The sequence below is a fragment of the Helianthus annuus genome, chromosome 1 (assembly GCF_002127325.2).
Source record: "Helianthus annuus cultivar XRQ/B chromosome 1, HanXRQr2.0-SUNRISE, whole genome shotgun sequence".
Taxonomy (NCBI): Eukaryota; Viridiplantae; Streptophyta; class Magnoliopsida; order Asterales; family Asteraceae; genus Helianthus; species Helianthus annuus.
The window spans coordinates 138804457-138821372 of record NC_035433.2 but is presented as its reverse complement, the minus strand read 5'-3'; the positions used below and the strand labels follow the sequence as shown (position 1 = coordinate 138821372).

Sequence of the window (16916 nt, the reverse complement as noted above, 5' to 3'; positions counted from 1 at the left end):
TCCAGCCTGAAATCGATGCCGTACGCAGTATTTTCATGCGAAAGAAGACGCGAAAGGTAGTTGTAGGTTTGTTAATTTTCGAAAGGATGAAGAGGTTGTAGACGTTATTGAAGTTGATGATGAAAATGATGGTTCTACAATGGTGAAGAGTGAGAGAGATGTTAATAAGTTAGGAGAGTTGCAGGATATTAGAGATACATATAGGGAATTAGATGTAAAGGCTGAAGAAAATGTTGGATTGCAGCCTTCTACTTCTTCGGGAGCGGTTTTGGAGTTGTTGAATGAGAAGGGTTAGAATCTTTGTCCTTGGAACCGAGGACGGATGTTTTGGTGGATGCGGGTCTGCCTTATCATAAAAAGTTGTTGATTGAGTCGGCCCGGAAGCATGATATGCGGTTACAGTGATTGAATTTTGATATCAAGTTACAAGAGAGCAGGGCTTTGTTTAAACACTTGACTCTTGCTAAGAAAGATGAGTCGAAGAAAGATGAGGTAAATGGATACAACCGGCAAAGAAGAGCCTGCGATTAAGTAGGTTAAGGTTATATATATATATATATATATATATATATATATATATATATATATATGCTTCTGCAATTGCTTCATGGGTTTTTTTAATCTCATATGAATCTTTAGTTTTGTTTAAATTGTGGGTTTTCTTTTTGAACTGTGGATGTAAACTTGAGTTATATGGATTGATTATCAACAATATTTTTGGGGATTTATGCTGAATTTGAGTACTTAATTTTAGGAGTTTAGTTTCTTAACTTTGTAGATAACAGTTAATGGGTTTAGGTGTTTGTATTGTCTAGATTATGTATTAAGATACGTGTATCTTTGTAGGTTACTCTTTATTTATGCTTATTACATATACTCTAAGTGTTGTGAATAGAAATAGAGAAGGTACATGGACAGAAACTGCAGGAAGACGAGCACAAGAGGTTGTGATTCATGTACAAACACATTTACCTAAGAGCCATTTAGGTGTAGAAAATTTTATTTGATTGCATTATTGAAGTTGAATTTTGTTGACACGGTATCCAAATATGCAATTGTTGAATCATAGTTTTCAATTTGATTAGATGTATATTTACCGTGAATTATGACACAGCGAAGCTCATGTTAAATACTCTTATGCAAACGTGGAGAAATTATAATTTCCGCTTTGATTCAATGTATATTAACAGTGAAATGTGACACCGCCGCGAAGCGCGGGTTAAATACTAGTTTGTATCATACTACAAAATAATATTAAATAAATATTGGATTATATTTTTAAATATGATCAAATTTTCCTTAGTAACTGTTTTCGACCCATCGTGTGTGACGTCAGAGAGCTCTACTCTTGTGGTGGCACAACGACTGTCAAGTGGCAGCCGACAGTATGGTTTCCCGAGGGAACGCCAAGCAAAACTCTAAAGCCAGCGTGAGCCCGATTAAGACAAAATAGTCTGGCCAGAGAGGGGCAACAAAACTCTCTAATTTGGGGAGTGCGGTAACTGATGTGCGTAAAATACAACATATAAATTACATCAAATAAGGCGTAAAATCAACCCTTTTTCGGTACGAATGTTGGAAAAGGTATGTTTCTTTGTTTAGTTTTAATTTACAGGATCAAAAGAGCTTAAACGAACAAAAGGAATAAATTAACAGCAGAAACCAACATAAATACAAAGAAGAAGGACTGACACGACTCGACGAGCCCCTATCCACATCCAAACCAACAAAAATAACAAAACAGAAGCTTAGGCACAGGGACGTACCCAATCAAGATTCCCTGCAGAAAAAGACAATAGCAAAAGACAAACCAACACGGGGTCGTGCCAACTCAACATGAGCCGTGGTCAACTCTAAGATTCGGAGAATCTGAGATAGTACAACAAGTACATTCACCACGGGCCTTACTGTTGACACACGGGTCCGTGTTAGTACAAGACCTGACATCTGCAGTTAATGAAGGGAGAGAGAATGAAGGCCATGGAGCCGTGCCAGGTGGGCACGGGGCCGTGTGGATGCTCTGATTTCAGCTATAAATAAGAGTGTTTGGTTTCATTCCAACACATCCCTTGGCAAACCAATTCTCTCACACTTGCCACCAGTCCACCACCACTACAATACCAACACCCACCACCATCATCCAACATCCATCTTTCATCTTTTAGAGTGTGTAGTAGTCTCGAGATCCAAGATCGATCGTAAGAGTTCTTGTCAAACAAAGGCCATGCTTGGCTAAATCTCTTACATCACATGGTAAAGACAAATCTTTTATGTATTACTTTTGATTCCCAATCTTTGGCACTTTTTATTTGGGTATGTATTAATGACTTTAATAACTAGTTTTCTATATTGAAGGTGAACTTTACTTAATCATTTCTTCAAGTTTTATTAATTCACTAATTCGTGTCTTTACGGTCTATATAAAGTGCGTTAACTGCCTGGAAGGGGGTTAGAAAGGTATTTGGGTAAAGCTCTTACCTCTTTCAGTGTATAGATCCTGCTAGGACTCGATTCAAGCTTAGTAAGACTTTCCTTGAGGTAGATATCATCAAATCGGGGGAAGTAAGAACCGCTTGTAATCTGTTATCTATAAACTACTATTAAAACATTAAACCGACCTTGCGGGACTGTATCCCTGCTGACTCAGACCAATAGGTTGAGAGTAACGCTGCCAGGAAGGGGGCCTACTACTATAACTTAAAGATAATCTTTTAAAAAGTCTAAAGTGCGGAAATCATCAAAGGATACATAAAAGAGGAGTTGGAACCAAGTGATTCCTTTTTGTCTATTTGTTTACATTATATTTTATTTTTATTTTCTAGTTTATCTTTCAAAACTTTTTATCAAAAATTGGATAGATTAGATGTTAACGATAAGCCGTTATTAAGAGCTCTCGTGTCCTTGGACGACCTTGATATCTTGCCATCACTATACTACGTCCGCGATGGGTGCACTTGCACTAACGTGTGTAGAGTGATAGTATTATATCGTGTTTTATAAATTTAAAGCTTGATTCGCGAGTAAAAAGTGCTTAAATATATCTAAAATTTATACCCACACCCGCACACGTCAAGTTTTTAGCGTTGTTACCGAGGACACAAGGATTTTGAGAAAGCTTAAAAGTAACGGACTAATCAGTCTTATCTTTTCTTTTTAGGTTTTTCCTCGTTTTCTCCAATTTTTCTATTTTTATGCAAAAGTGACACAGGGCCGTGTGTGATCTACACGGGGCCGTGTCATCTCTCCAGTAACTCAGAACTATTTTCTGCTAGATACAGACTGCAGCACGGGGCTGTGTGAACCTCATACGGGGCCGTTCCCTATCAGCAGTTTGTAAGAAAATAGTAACCGCCTGATCCGACGGTTAAAAACTCTCTGGCAAACATGGATGTTTATGATTATTATTATTACGCACGCCACTCTAACGGTGAATGGTGCAAGTTATGTGGTGGAATGCATGAAGAATTAGAATGTGTCATTCTAAAAGGGGTAACTTTGTAGAATAGTAACCAAGTTTTAAAAGTGTTCCAATTAGGTCACTCAAGTTTCAAAAGTGTTCCAATCAGGTCACTCAACATTCATTTTTCATTAAAATTAAGGGTTTTTTCATCCATTTCATAACTAACTATGGTGATGTGGATTTTTATTTCTTTTTTCCCTTTTATTTGATGCTAACTTTGAGTGATGACGTGAATTGTAACTTTTTTTTTATTTTTAATGTAATTAAAGTGTTTTTATTTTTAATAAATATAATTTCATATATTAGAATAATCTGATCCCAACATCTTATTCTTCATTTTTTCCTTGACACATAGAAAAAATGACATGACTCGATTTAAATGTTAACTTATCTAACTGGGACAAAAACGTTACGAGTGATCTAATTAGAACATTTTTGAAACTTGGTTACTATTCTGTGACATATTCCCCATTCTAAAATTTGCTCCCCACTACTTAACCGCATCGTTTTCCTGTGACGATCACCTTAAGATGGGCGGGAGAAGAAATGATAATGACATCCATCCACCTGAACCCCATCAACCCTCTTACCTATAAGACTTAAAGACGTAAGTCAAATAGAAAGGAGGATTCTCCAAAAACTCAAATAAAGAGAATCCATGGTGAAGGCACGACGTTCATCAAGGAATTTAAGAGAAGGAGAATCGATGGAGGAACATTCAGTTACAAACAACACTGAGCCAACAAACCTACCCTGGATACTTGGGAAGACGAAAGCGATAGCCATCCCTGTATCAACCTCGTGATGACAGTCCCCTTTACAGCGAGTGAATTTCACACCGACGGTTTGGACGGGAGCGAGCCGAATCACACCTTCTTTAAAAAGAGCCCGGATAAGGTAAATAAGGGAAGGTTTCGTTTTCCCATTTTTAAATTAGGATTCTATCTTTCCGACAACCCCTTGCGTTTTCGTACATCTCACCGAAGCCTAAGGTATATCCGGTAATACGATGTTGTTACAACCACTAAGGAACCACCCGATAAAGGACAAATCCTTAGAAACCCTAGATGAAACTTCATAAATACCCTGAAACACGGGGCTGTGTTCCTCGAACACGGGGTTGTGTCCAATTTTCTTCCAAACATGGGGCGTGTTGGATAAACACTGGGCCATGCCTCTCGTATTTTTCAACACGGGGTCGTGTCAATCTATACATGGGCCGTGTCTCACTTGTCACACCCCAACCAATGGCGGAAACATCGGGATGAGACGAAGTGTGAAGATTGCTCGAGACATCATAACACTATTTGTGACGATAATTAAATAATTCCCATTTCATTTCATAACTTTCAATTGTCAACATTACATAAACTCAAGTAACAACAACTTCAAAAGAAATACATGATAACATAAGCAAAATTGATACGACATATTAAACCTAAACGTCTATGTGTGTATCTAGGCATCAACGCTACTTCTTTCCAAGGCATCGTCATCATCAACCTGTAACATGTTTAAAATACAATTTAATGCAAAAGCAAAGGCGAGTATACAAGTTTGGTACATACATAACAAAAGATAAGTTTTAAACAATTCCTCATAGCAAGCATGTGATTCAAGATATGTAACGCCCCAAAACTCGGGTCTAAATATTTTATTTGGACATTTTATTAGGTTGGCATAAGTAAGTAGGATTTATTGGTTAAGTGGGATATTACACTAATAACCAAGTTATCTAACTTGATTAGATAGTGCTAGATATAAATTAAGAATGGAAAAACATTGGGGATCAAGTAGATAAGAGAGAACATGAGGGACTAAGATTGCCAAATATGAAACTGAAATTAATTAAAAACAAAATCTCACACACACTAGATGGGTGTGTGCGTGAGAACGATCAGGAAGAAGAAAAAAAAAAGGGGTGAAACCCTAGTCCTCAAGAAAGCTTCAAATTGATAAGGAAATTAGGCTCAAATCCAATGCATGAACTTGATTCCTTGGCCATCTAGCCCTAACAAACTTACGGTAAGTTGTAACTTTGGATTTGATGATGTTTATATGAATTGGGTTATGATCAATCCTTTAAATTGTGTGAAATCAAGCATAAGTATATATTAAGGATATAGTATAGAATGCGAATTATACACGATTTTGATGTTATTTGAGGTTTTTGTGAAAAACCCACTTGTAGAAGTAATGCTATGAAGATGATGATGTTGTATGTGCTAAATCAAACATAGTTTTGATATATATATGAGTTGGATATTGTGGATTATTGTTAATGACCTTGATCTAGGATGAAAGTTAGGTGAGGTTAGGGAAATTTGATGATCTTGATATGAGTTAGTAAGAATATGCAAAGAATACTTGTACATAATGTTTTGTTAGTAGTACACCCGCCAAGTGTTTGATGAAATGCCTAAGAGAGCAAAAATTGTGAAATTGTATGAAGGTTGTGGGTAATTATGTATAGAAGGTGCTTATGGTGTAGCCGTTAGCAAAATAATAAGTTAAGTACGTTTAAGGTGGAGTCCATACGAAAACTCGGATTTAAATGTATGGTTTGGTAAAATCATGCATTAGGAACTTGTACCTTATGCTCCAATGATGTGATGCTCGCCATATAATTGATGTGCTTGATTTATGGTGATTAAGAATGAATGTGTACGAATATGACATGTGTAGTTTATTGTTAGTGATAATGTTGGATGTATGTTTTGTACATAAGTAAGATGATAATTTTGATTGAGTGAGTGTTGAATAATGCGGTTGTCGAATGTAAAGTTATAAAAGCATAAGTATGTGTAAATTGGTTGTGTATATTGTGTATGTGATTAGGTGATCGTGTAGTTGTATGTATTGTACAACATTATGTATGAAATTAATATGATGTTATTAATATGGTCTATGTGGTTGACAAATCATGTCGTATGCGCGTTAGTGAAAGTCAATATAGATAAGAGTTGGAAAAAATGTATGTTAATATGAATGAGTATGAATACTAACATTATTATGGCATGACGGCATGAAAGAATAGGAACCACACTAACACGGACCAAGTATGGAAAGCTAACGGGTCAAGCGGAAGCGAGGGAGCAAGTATGGACACTAACGCTTAAGGTAAGTGATTCCGACTCACTTTTTAGTGTAAATGTAGAATCCTAATATTTATATGTGTGGATAAGAATGGTGCAAGGGATATGTAATGATTGTGAGTTTCAAGTTAAGTGTTATTTTAGTATAACGAAGGAATTGTTATAACAAAGGAAATTTGATGGTATTAAACGGGTCGAATAATCATGTATATGTAAAGTAGCAATGATGAAGTTTGTAAAGATTAAGGACCCGGGGTAAGGATTCTTAGTATAAGATGTAGGGAAATGTTTTACGGACAATTAGGAACAAGTTCCAAGTGATTCGGACGCAAAACGAACGAGTTACGCGAGTTTTAGTATTTAAAATGATGGCTGAACTGGGCATCACCGTAGCTTACGGTGACCACCGTAAGCTACGGTGGGTGCTGGAAATGTTATTTCTGCCGTAAGGCAGGTTAAGGCTGCTGTAAGGATTTGGGGGCCACCGTAAGCTACGGTAGCCACCGTAGCTTACGGTGGAGGTCTGATGCAATTGTTTTGTTTATGTAATTTCTTCGTTTTTCCTTGAACGCAGACCCCGTGAACCCATTCCAAGCCTCGTTAAGTCTTTATAATGTTCCTTAACCCTACCAAATGGCTTGGTTAGTTACGAATGAGTATGAAACTCATTTTTAGGATCCGAAACATATCTGAAAGATATCTTTAAAAGAGTTTATGATATGTGATTCAGTTCGGAATGAGTGAGCATGTACGCGGGGTAATGAATTAAGTATGTTAGTAAGTATGCTTGTATGTGTTAGTGTATGTATGTATGTATGTTTGTAAGCACCTAAGTAGGTAAGTTGTATGCCGTAATGTATGCATGTATGTAAGTGTGTGAGTAGGTATTTTTGTATGAAGTAATGTATGTATGAATGTGTGTAGGTATGCATGTACGTAGTTATGTATGTAATGCATACGTGGTTTCAATACTCTTAAGTATTGACGATATTAACAGTGCGCCTCGAGAATGAAATGTGGTGCAGGTTCTCCATCGAGGTTCGCTAAGGATTAGACACCCGGATGGAATGACTATATCTAGAAAGACAACGGGATGGAAAGAATATGTGGATAGAACAAATCGAGGCTACACGATTAAGAATCTTGTTGGTATATAATGTATGCTAATGTTTCGATTGTATGTGGTGGGTGCAGGTAGTATGAATCACAGACTTTCTTCACAAGGAGTAGCGATCAAGGACCGAGTCACAAGTCAGATTGTACGGGAATACTTGATTATGTAAATTGATAGTTATAGCTTATGTTTCTGTTATGTAAATGAGTACAAAAGCTAGTCTTGATGTAAGAAAGTATTTTATAATGAACTTGCAAGTAGGTCAAAAACGTGTTCATTGAAAGAAATTTTATAGTACGAATTTCCGCTGCGTCTTTTTCCGTTAAAGCGTGTTAGGGTGTTACAAGTTGGTATCAGAGCCCTGGTTTGAGAGAATCAAGTAGAAGGAGGTAAATGCTTGAACTCAAACCGGTGTGCTCTCGTGACTAAGGACCCGTACAATCTAAGACTCGATCAAGATCTAAGGGTAGAAGCCAAGGTAAGTATGGGCTTAAGTATGTATTTGAAGATAACTAACAATATGTTATGTGTAAGGTCAGTATGATTCCTTGGAAGGGATGATTTGTAAATGCGGTCTAGCGCCGGCACCAAGGTATGTAATATGATATATTGACCAAGGTACGTAGATTTAACATATAGGTGCATGTAATGGTAAAACCTATCAAGTAAAAGGAAAATTTTAAATGAAATAGAATAATAAGAATGGTAATGAAGTTTTGGAAATGTTACACGTGCCGAGACTTAACTCTTTGGACATAAGGTGGCGATTACACGAAGACACGAAACTAGTACGTGGATTGTGTACCTGGCCAGTACACAAGAACCGTATGATGTTCGTGAGCCCGTGATAATTGCTACCGGTATGTCCATTAGAATTAGGTCGTAGGTGAACGTGAGAGTGAAAGGAAATGTAAGACTTTAAGGAATGAAAGATATGAATGGAATGTTTGAATCCGTGAGACGGATTCAAGAAATAAAAGGCTCGAATGGAATGTTTGAATCCGCAAGACGGATTCAAGGAATGAAATGCAGGAATGACATGCTTGAATCTGCGAGACAGATTCAAATCATAGAAAGAAGAAAATGAATGAATAGTAGGTTAGAAACCGCAGGACAGATTTAAAACATATGAAGGATAAAATTTACCCACATTAGAATTATGTCAATAATTGACCGTAGTTATGTTTAACGAGTTCTATGAGTAAATGTAAAGTAAATGAACAAAGGAATGATCGTAATGGGCACGCAAAGCTAAGTTTTAAAATGAAAGAAAGAAGTTTTAAACCCGTTATGTGTAGATGTTCTAGAAATCTACTCTTAGGAGTCAGAATGAATGACGGGCTATGACCCAGACAAAGAATTAAGTATGAACAGGAGGGGCAAGTTTGTTAAAAATATCAAAATGATGTAATGGATGTTTTTGTAAGTAAGCATGAATGGAAGGAAGTACGAATGTATACCTCAATGCATCTATGATGGGTAAGAAAATCCAGTTTAACCTTAAAAGGGTCAAACTGCAAAAGCTGACGAAATAAGTAACTAAAATGAAAGAATTGCGTGTAAGAAATGGAATGTAAGATATGTATAGCATGTACGCAGGAAATATGTAACAGAATTATAGGTGACTAATCACCTAGTAGACTCAGTATTTGAATGAGATATGCTAACCGCCAAATTTTGTAGGTGGTGATGTTAGAATCTTTGGTGTGATGAAACCAACAGAATTGGTGAAGGGATGTGTTCGAATGGAGGCACATTACATGGATGAATGGAATCTAGCCTGGTCTGGCTAGTACTCGTGAAGAAGGCGGACAGATCTGATTTATAGATCGTTGTAGTATGGAACGAAATCGAGGTAAGTAAAGTGTTTTAATTTATGACGGATAAGTATGAATTAGCAAATCGAAATCGTCCTGCAAATTGAGTGGTGAAAGGAGTATGGTGTAGTATGGAATGGTTAATTCCTTATAATTAACATAAGGAGAGAACCATGTCATTGAGAATTACGTTTTATAAGTTATGAGCGAAACCCTTGAGTATGGGTTAGACTCTCGTATGAAGAACCTATATGATGCGCTTGTGTAAACAACTTTAGTGATGCGTAAATTGAGAAGAATAGAATGTAGGACAAATGAGGTAAGTGGAAGATAAAGTATGAGAAATATGAACTTACTAGTAAGGAATGGTAATGAGATTATGTCAAATTTTTAGTTTTTGAATATGATTGTCAACTATAGAATTTCGAATATGTTAGTATGAGTCGAAATGGTGATACATATGCATATATGTAATTAGTTGATCATGTACTTATGTGCATGTGTGCCTTCCACCATGATTATGAAATGTAAAAAGTATCATTGGTGTGGCCGACTAGGTTTAGATGAGTACATGATCATATGATGAAAGTATGTAGGTAAGATGATGGACCTTCTGAAAAGTCAACAATGTATGAATTTGCACGGCATGTTTACTTAAGTAGATTAAATAATGCAGGAATTAAGGGTAGTTGTAATGTTAGATGAATGGGATAATTTGAAGGTAACGTAAAGGTACGTATGATACAAGTAACTATAGAAATATAAAATGATGTCAACCTTGTAGCTAAAGCATGTATAGGTGACTATGAATTAATAGTTTTGTTGCGATAACAAAACAAGAATTAAATGTTATATGATATACGTATAGAATGTAATTTTAAGAAATGAGATGAAGGTATTAGACCCGTCATAAATGGATCAAATGAATGAAAGTGTTAGTACAAGTTCGAATAAATATGAATATTGACCTGTTGCAAACGGTCAGGGAAATGAGAATGTTATGTGAAAGTATAGTATGGATAGTAAGAGCTTATTAGGAATAAGTCAGTTACATGAATGATTTATGAAACAAGGACAGGTAGTTACCTATCATGATTAGGTACCAGTCAAAGTTAGACATATATGTGTGGGTATGAATTTCGAAATAAAGTTGTATAGTTGACGAAAGTAATAAGAATGTGGAGGTGAACAAAAAGATATATAATGCACATGATATATGGGTATTGGAACGATGAATGAACCAATAGCTAAGAAATGGGTTGGAGGCTAGCGCTATTAGTGAAAGCGACACTAATAAGAACTCCGAGATGGGTTCTAAAATATAGAGGGTTGTTACTAAGATGGGCCAGTGGTCGTGTTGATAGAGTAAGGAAAGGATGTTAGTGATTAATGGAAATGAGAAGGTTTCGGGGACGAAACCTCATTTAAGGGGGGTAGATTTGTAACGCCCCAAAACTCGGGTCTAAATATTTTATTTGGACATTTTATTAGGTTGGCATAAGTAAGTAGGATTTATTGGTTAAGTGGGATATTACACTAATAACCAAGTTATCTAACTTGATTAGATAGTGCTAGCTATAAATTAAGAATGGAAAAACATTGGGGATCAAATAGATAAGAGAGAACATGAGGGACTAAGATTGCCAAATATGAAACTGAAATTAATTAAAAACAAAATCTCACACACACTAGATGGGTGTGTGCGTGAGAACGACCAGGAAGAAGAAAAAAAAAGGGGTGAAACCCTAGTCCTCAAGAAAGCTTCAAATTGATAAGGAAATTAGGCTCAAATCTAATGCATGAACTTGATTCCTTGGCCATCTAGCCCTAACAAACTTACGGTAAGTTGTAATTTTGGATTTGATGATGTTTATATGAATTGGGTTATGATCAATCCTTTAAATTGTGTGAAATCAAGCATGAGTATATGTTAAGGATATAGTATAGAATGCGAATTATACACGATTTTGATGTTATTTGAGGTTTTTGTGAAAAACCCACTTGTAGAAGTAATGCTATGAAGATGATGATGTTGTATGTGCTAAATCAAACATAGTTTTGATATATATATGAGTTGGATATTGTGGATTATTGTTAATGACCTTGATCTAGGATGAAAGTTAGGTGAGGTTAGGGAAATTTGATGATCTTGATATGAGTTAGTAAGAATATGCAAAGAATACTTGTACATAATGTTTTGTTAGTAGTACACCCGCCAAGTGTTTGATGAAATGCCTAAGAGAGCAAAAATTGTGAAATTGTATGAAGGTTGTGGGTAATTATGTATAGAAGGTGCTTATGGTGTAGCCGTTAGCAAAATAATAAGTTAAGTACGTTTAAGGTGGAGTCCATACGAAAACTCGGATTTAAATGTATGGTTTGGTAAAATCATGCATTAGGAACTTGTACCTTATGCTCCAATGATGTGATGCTCGCCATATAATTGATGTGCTTGATTTATGGTGATTAAGAATGAATGTGTACGAATATGACATGTGTAGTTTATTGTTAGTGATAATGTTGGATGTATGTTTTGTACATAAGTAAGATGATAATTTTGATTGAGTGAGTGTTGAATAATGCGGTTGTCGAATGTAAAGTTATAAAAGCATAAGTATGTGTAAATTGGTTGTGTATATTGTGTATGTGATTAGGTGATCGTGTAGTTGTATGTATTGTACAACATTATGTATGAAATTAATATGATGTTATTAATATGGTCTATGTGGTTGACAAATCATGTCGTATGCGCGTTAGTGAAAGTCAATATAGATAAGAGTTGGAAAAAATGTATGTTAATATGAATGAGTATGAATACTAACATTATTATGGCATGACGGCATGAAAGAATAGGAACCACACTAACACGGACCAAGTATGGAAAGCTAACGGGTCAAGCGGAAGCGAGGGAGCAAGTATGGACACTAACGCTTAAGGTAAGTGATTCCGACTCACTTTTTAGTGTAAATGTAGAATCCTAATATTTATATGTGTGGATAAGAATGGTGCAAGGGATATGTAATGATTGTGAGTTTCAAGTTAAGTGTTATTTTAGTATAACGAAGGAATTGTTATAACAAAGGAAATTTGATGGTATTAAACGGGTCGAATAATCATGTATATGTAAAGTAGCAATGATGAAGTTTGTAAAGATTAAGGACCCGGGGTAAGGATTCTTAGTATAAGATGTAGGGAAATGTTTTACGGACAATTAGGAACAAGTTCCAAGTGATTCGGACGCAAAACGAACGAGTTACGCGAGTTTTAGTATTTAAAATGATGGCTGAACTGGGCATCACCGTAGCTTACGGTGACCACCGTAAGCTACGGTGGGTGCTGGAAATGTTATTTCTGCCGTAAGGCAGGTTAAGGCTGCCGTAAGGATTTGGGGGGCCACCGTAAGCTACGGTAGCCACCGTAGCTTACGGTGGAGGTCTGATGCAATTGTTTTGTTTATGTAATTTCTTCGTTTTTCCTTGAACGTAGACCCCGTGAACCCATTCCAAGCCTCGTTAAGTCTTTATAATGTTCCTTAACCCTACCAAATGGCTTGGTTAGTTACGGATGAGTATGAAACTCATTTTTAGGATCCGAAACATATCTGAAAGATATCTTTAAAAGAGTTTATGATATGTGATTCAGTTCGGAATGAGTGAGCATGTACGCGGGGGTAATGAATTAAGTATGTTAGTAAGTATGCTTGTATGTGTTAGTGTATGTATGTATGTATGTTTGTAAGCACCTAAGTAGGTAAGTTGTACGCCGTAATGTATGCATGTATGTAAGTGTGTGAGTAGGTATTTTTGTATGAAGTAATGTATGTATGAATGTGTGTAGGTATGCATGTACGTAGTTATGTATGTAATGCATACGTGGTTTCAATACTCTTAAGTATTGACGATATTAACAGTGCGCCTCGAGAATGAAATGTGGTGCAGGTTCTCCATCGAGGTTCGCTAAGGATTAGACACCCGGATGGAATGACTATATCTAGAAAGACAACGGGATGGAAAGAATATGTGGATAGAACAAATCGAGGCTACACGATTAAGAATCTTGTTGGTATATAATGTATGCTAATGTTTCGATTGTATGTGGTGGGTGCAGGTAGTATGAATCACAGACTTTCTTCACAAGGAGTAGCGATCAAGGACCGAGTCACAAGTCAGATTGTACGGGAATACTTGATTATGTAAATTGATAGTTATAGCTTATGTTTCTGTTATGTAAATGAGTACAAAAGCTAGTCTTGATGTAAGAAAGTATTTTATAATGAACTTGCAAGTAGGTCAAAAACGTGTTCATTGAAAGAAATTTTATAGTACGAATTTCCGCTGCGTCTTTTTCCGTTAAAGCGTGTTAGGGTGTTACAAGTTGGTATCAGAGCCCTGGTTTGAGAGAATCAAGTAGAAGGAGGTAAATGCTTGAACTCAAACCGGTGTGCTCTCGTGACTAAGGACCCGTACAATCTAAGACTCGATCAAGATCTAAGGGTAGAAGCCAAGGTAAGTATGGGCTTAAGTATGTATTTGAAGATAACTAACAATATGTTATGTGTAAGGTCAGTATGATTCCTTGGAAGGGATGATTTGTAAATGCGGTCTAGCGCCGGCACCAAGGTATGTAATATGATATATTGACCAAGGTACGTAGATTTAACATATAGGTGCATGTAATGGTAAAACCTATCAAGTAAAAGGAAAATTTTAAATGAAATAGAATAATAAGAATGGTAATGAAGTTTTGGAAATGTTACACGTGCCGAGACTTAACTCTTTGGACATAAGGTGGCGATTACACGAAGACACGAAACTAGTACGTGGATTGTGTACCTGGCCAGTACACAAGAACCGTATGATGTTCGTGAGCCCGTGATAATTGCTACCGGTATGTCCATTAGAATTAGGTCGTAGGTGAACGTGAGAGTGAAAGGAAATGTAAGACTTTAAGGAATGAAAGATATGAATGGAATGTTTGAATCCGTGAGACGGATTCAAGAAATAAAAGGCTCGAATGGAATGTTTGAATCCGCAAGACGGATTCAAGGAATGAAATGCAGGAATGACATGCTTGAATCTGCGAGACAGATTCAAATCATAGAAAGAAGAAAATGAATGAATAGTAGGTTAGAAACCGCAGGACAGATTTAAAACATATGAAGGATAAAATTTACCCACATTAGAATTATGTCAATAATTGACCGTAGTTATGTTTAACGAGTTCTATGAGTAAATGTAAAGTAAATGAACAAAGGAATGATCGTAATGGGCACGCAAAGCTAAGTTTTAAAATGAAAGAAAGAAGTTTTAAACCCGTTATGTGTAGATGTTCTAGAAATCTACTCTTAGGAGTCAGAATGAATGACGGGCTATGACCCAGACAAAGAATTAAGTATGAACAGGAGGGGCAAGTTTGTTAAAAATATCAAAATGATGTAATGGATGTTTTTGTAAGTAAGCATGAATGGAAGGAAGTACGAATGTATACCTCAATGCATCTATGATGGGTAAGAAAATCCAGTTTAACCTTAAAAGGGTCAAACTGCAAAAGCTGACGAAATAAGTAACTAAAATGAAAGAATTGCGTGTAAGAAATGGAATGTAAGATATGTATAGCATGTACGCAGGAAATATGTAACAGAATTATAGGTGACTAATCACCTAGTAGACTCAGTATTTGAATGAGATATGCTAACCGCCAAATTTTGTAGGTGGTGATGTTAGAATCTTTGGTGTGATGAAACCAACAGAATTGGTGAAGGGATGTGTTCGAATGGAGGCACATTACATGGATGAATGGAATCTAGCCTGGTCTGGCTAGTACTCGTGAAGAAGGCGGACAGATCTGATTTATAGATCGTTGTAGTATGGAACGAAATCGAGGTAAGTAAAGTGTTTTAATTTATGACGGATAAGTATGAATTAGCAAATCGAAATCGTCCTGCAAATTGAGTGGTGAAAGGAGTATGGTGTAGTATGGAATGGTTAATTCCTTATAATTAACATAAGGAGAGAACCATGTCATTGAGAATTACGTTTTATAAGTTATGAGCGAAACCCTTGAGTATGGGTTAGACTCTCGTATGAAGAACCTATATGATGCGCTTGTGTAAACAACTTTAGTGATGCGTAAATTGAGAAGAATAGAATGTAGGACAAATGAGGTAAGTGGAAGATAAAGTATGAGAAATATGAACTTACTAGTAAGGAATGGTAATGAGATTATGTCAAATTTTTAGTTTTTGAATATGATTGTCAACTATAGAATTTCGAATATGTTAGTATGAGTCGAAATGGTGATACATATGCATATATGTAATTAGTTGATCATGTACTTATGTGCATGTGTGCCTTCCACCATGATTATGAAATGTAAAAAGTATCATTGGTGTGGCCGACTAGGTTTAGATGAGTACATGATCATATGATGAAAGTATGTAGGTAAGATGATGGACCTTCTGAAAAGTCAACAATGTATGAATTTGCACGGCATGTTTACTTAAGTAGATTAAATAATGCAGGAATTAAGGGTAGTTGTAATGTTAGATGAATGGGATAATTTGAAGGTAACGTAAAGGTACGTATGATACAAGTAACTATAGAAATATAAAATGATGTCAACCTTGTAGCTAAAGCATGTATAGGTGACTATGAATTAATAGTTTTGTTGCGATAACAAAACAAGAATTAAATGTTATATGATATACGTATAGAATGTAATTTTAAGAAATGAGATGAAGGTATTAGACCCGTCATAAATGGATCAAATGAATGAAAGTGTTAGTACAAGTTCGAATAAATATGAATATTGACCTGTTGCAAACGGTCAGGGAAATGAGAATGTTATGTGAAAGTATAGTATGGATAGTAAGAGCTTATTAGGAATAAGTCAGTTACATGAATGATTTATGAAACAAGGACAGGTAGTTACCTATCATGATTAGGTACCAGTCAAAGTTAGACATATATGTGTGGGTATGAATTTCGAAATAAAGTTGTATAGTTGACGAAAGTAATAAGAATGTGGAGGTGAACAAAAAGATATATAATGCACATGATATATGGGTATTGGAACGATGAATGAACCAATAGCTAAGAAATGGGTTGGAGGCTAGCGCTATTAGTGAAAGCGACACTAATAAGAACTCCGAGATGGGTTCTAAAATATAGAGGGTTGTTACTAAGATGGGCCAGTGGTCGTGTTGATAGAGTAAGGAAAGGATGTTAGTGATTAATGGAAATGAGAAGGTTTCGGGGACGAAACCTCATTTAAGGGGGGTAGATTTGTAACGCCCCAAAACTCGGGTCTAAATATTTTATTTGGACATTTTATTAGGTTGGCATAAGTAAGTAGGATTTATTGGTTAAGTGGGATATTACACTAATAACCAAGTTATCTAACTTGATTAGATAGTGCTAGCTATAAATTAA

The 16916-nt window shown here is 36.0% G+C and overlaps 2 long non-coding RNA genes across 2 annotated transcripts; both read left to right on the top strand.

Moving 5' to 3' along the window:
- Nucleotides 1–5382: 5382 nt before the first annotated feature.
- On the top strand, nucleotides 5383–7955 carry LOC110940413. The gene is made up of 3 exons (XR_002593132.2): nucleotides 5383–5485; nucleotides 6493–6580; nucleotides 7750–7955. It is a non-coding gene; the product is annotated as an uncharacterized LOC110940413 (long non-coding RNA).
- A 3297-nt stretch (nucleotides 7956–11252) lies between these two features.
- LOC110940420 lies at nucleotides 11253–13799 on the top strand. The gene is made up of 3 exons (XR_002593136.2): nucleotides 11253–11327; nucleotides 12335–12422; nucleotides 13594–13799. It is a non-coding gene; the product is annotated as an uncharacterized LOC110940420 (long non-coding RNA).
- Nucleotides 13800–16916: the final 3117 nt, after the last annotated feature.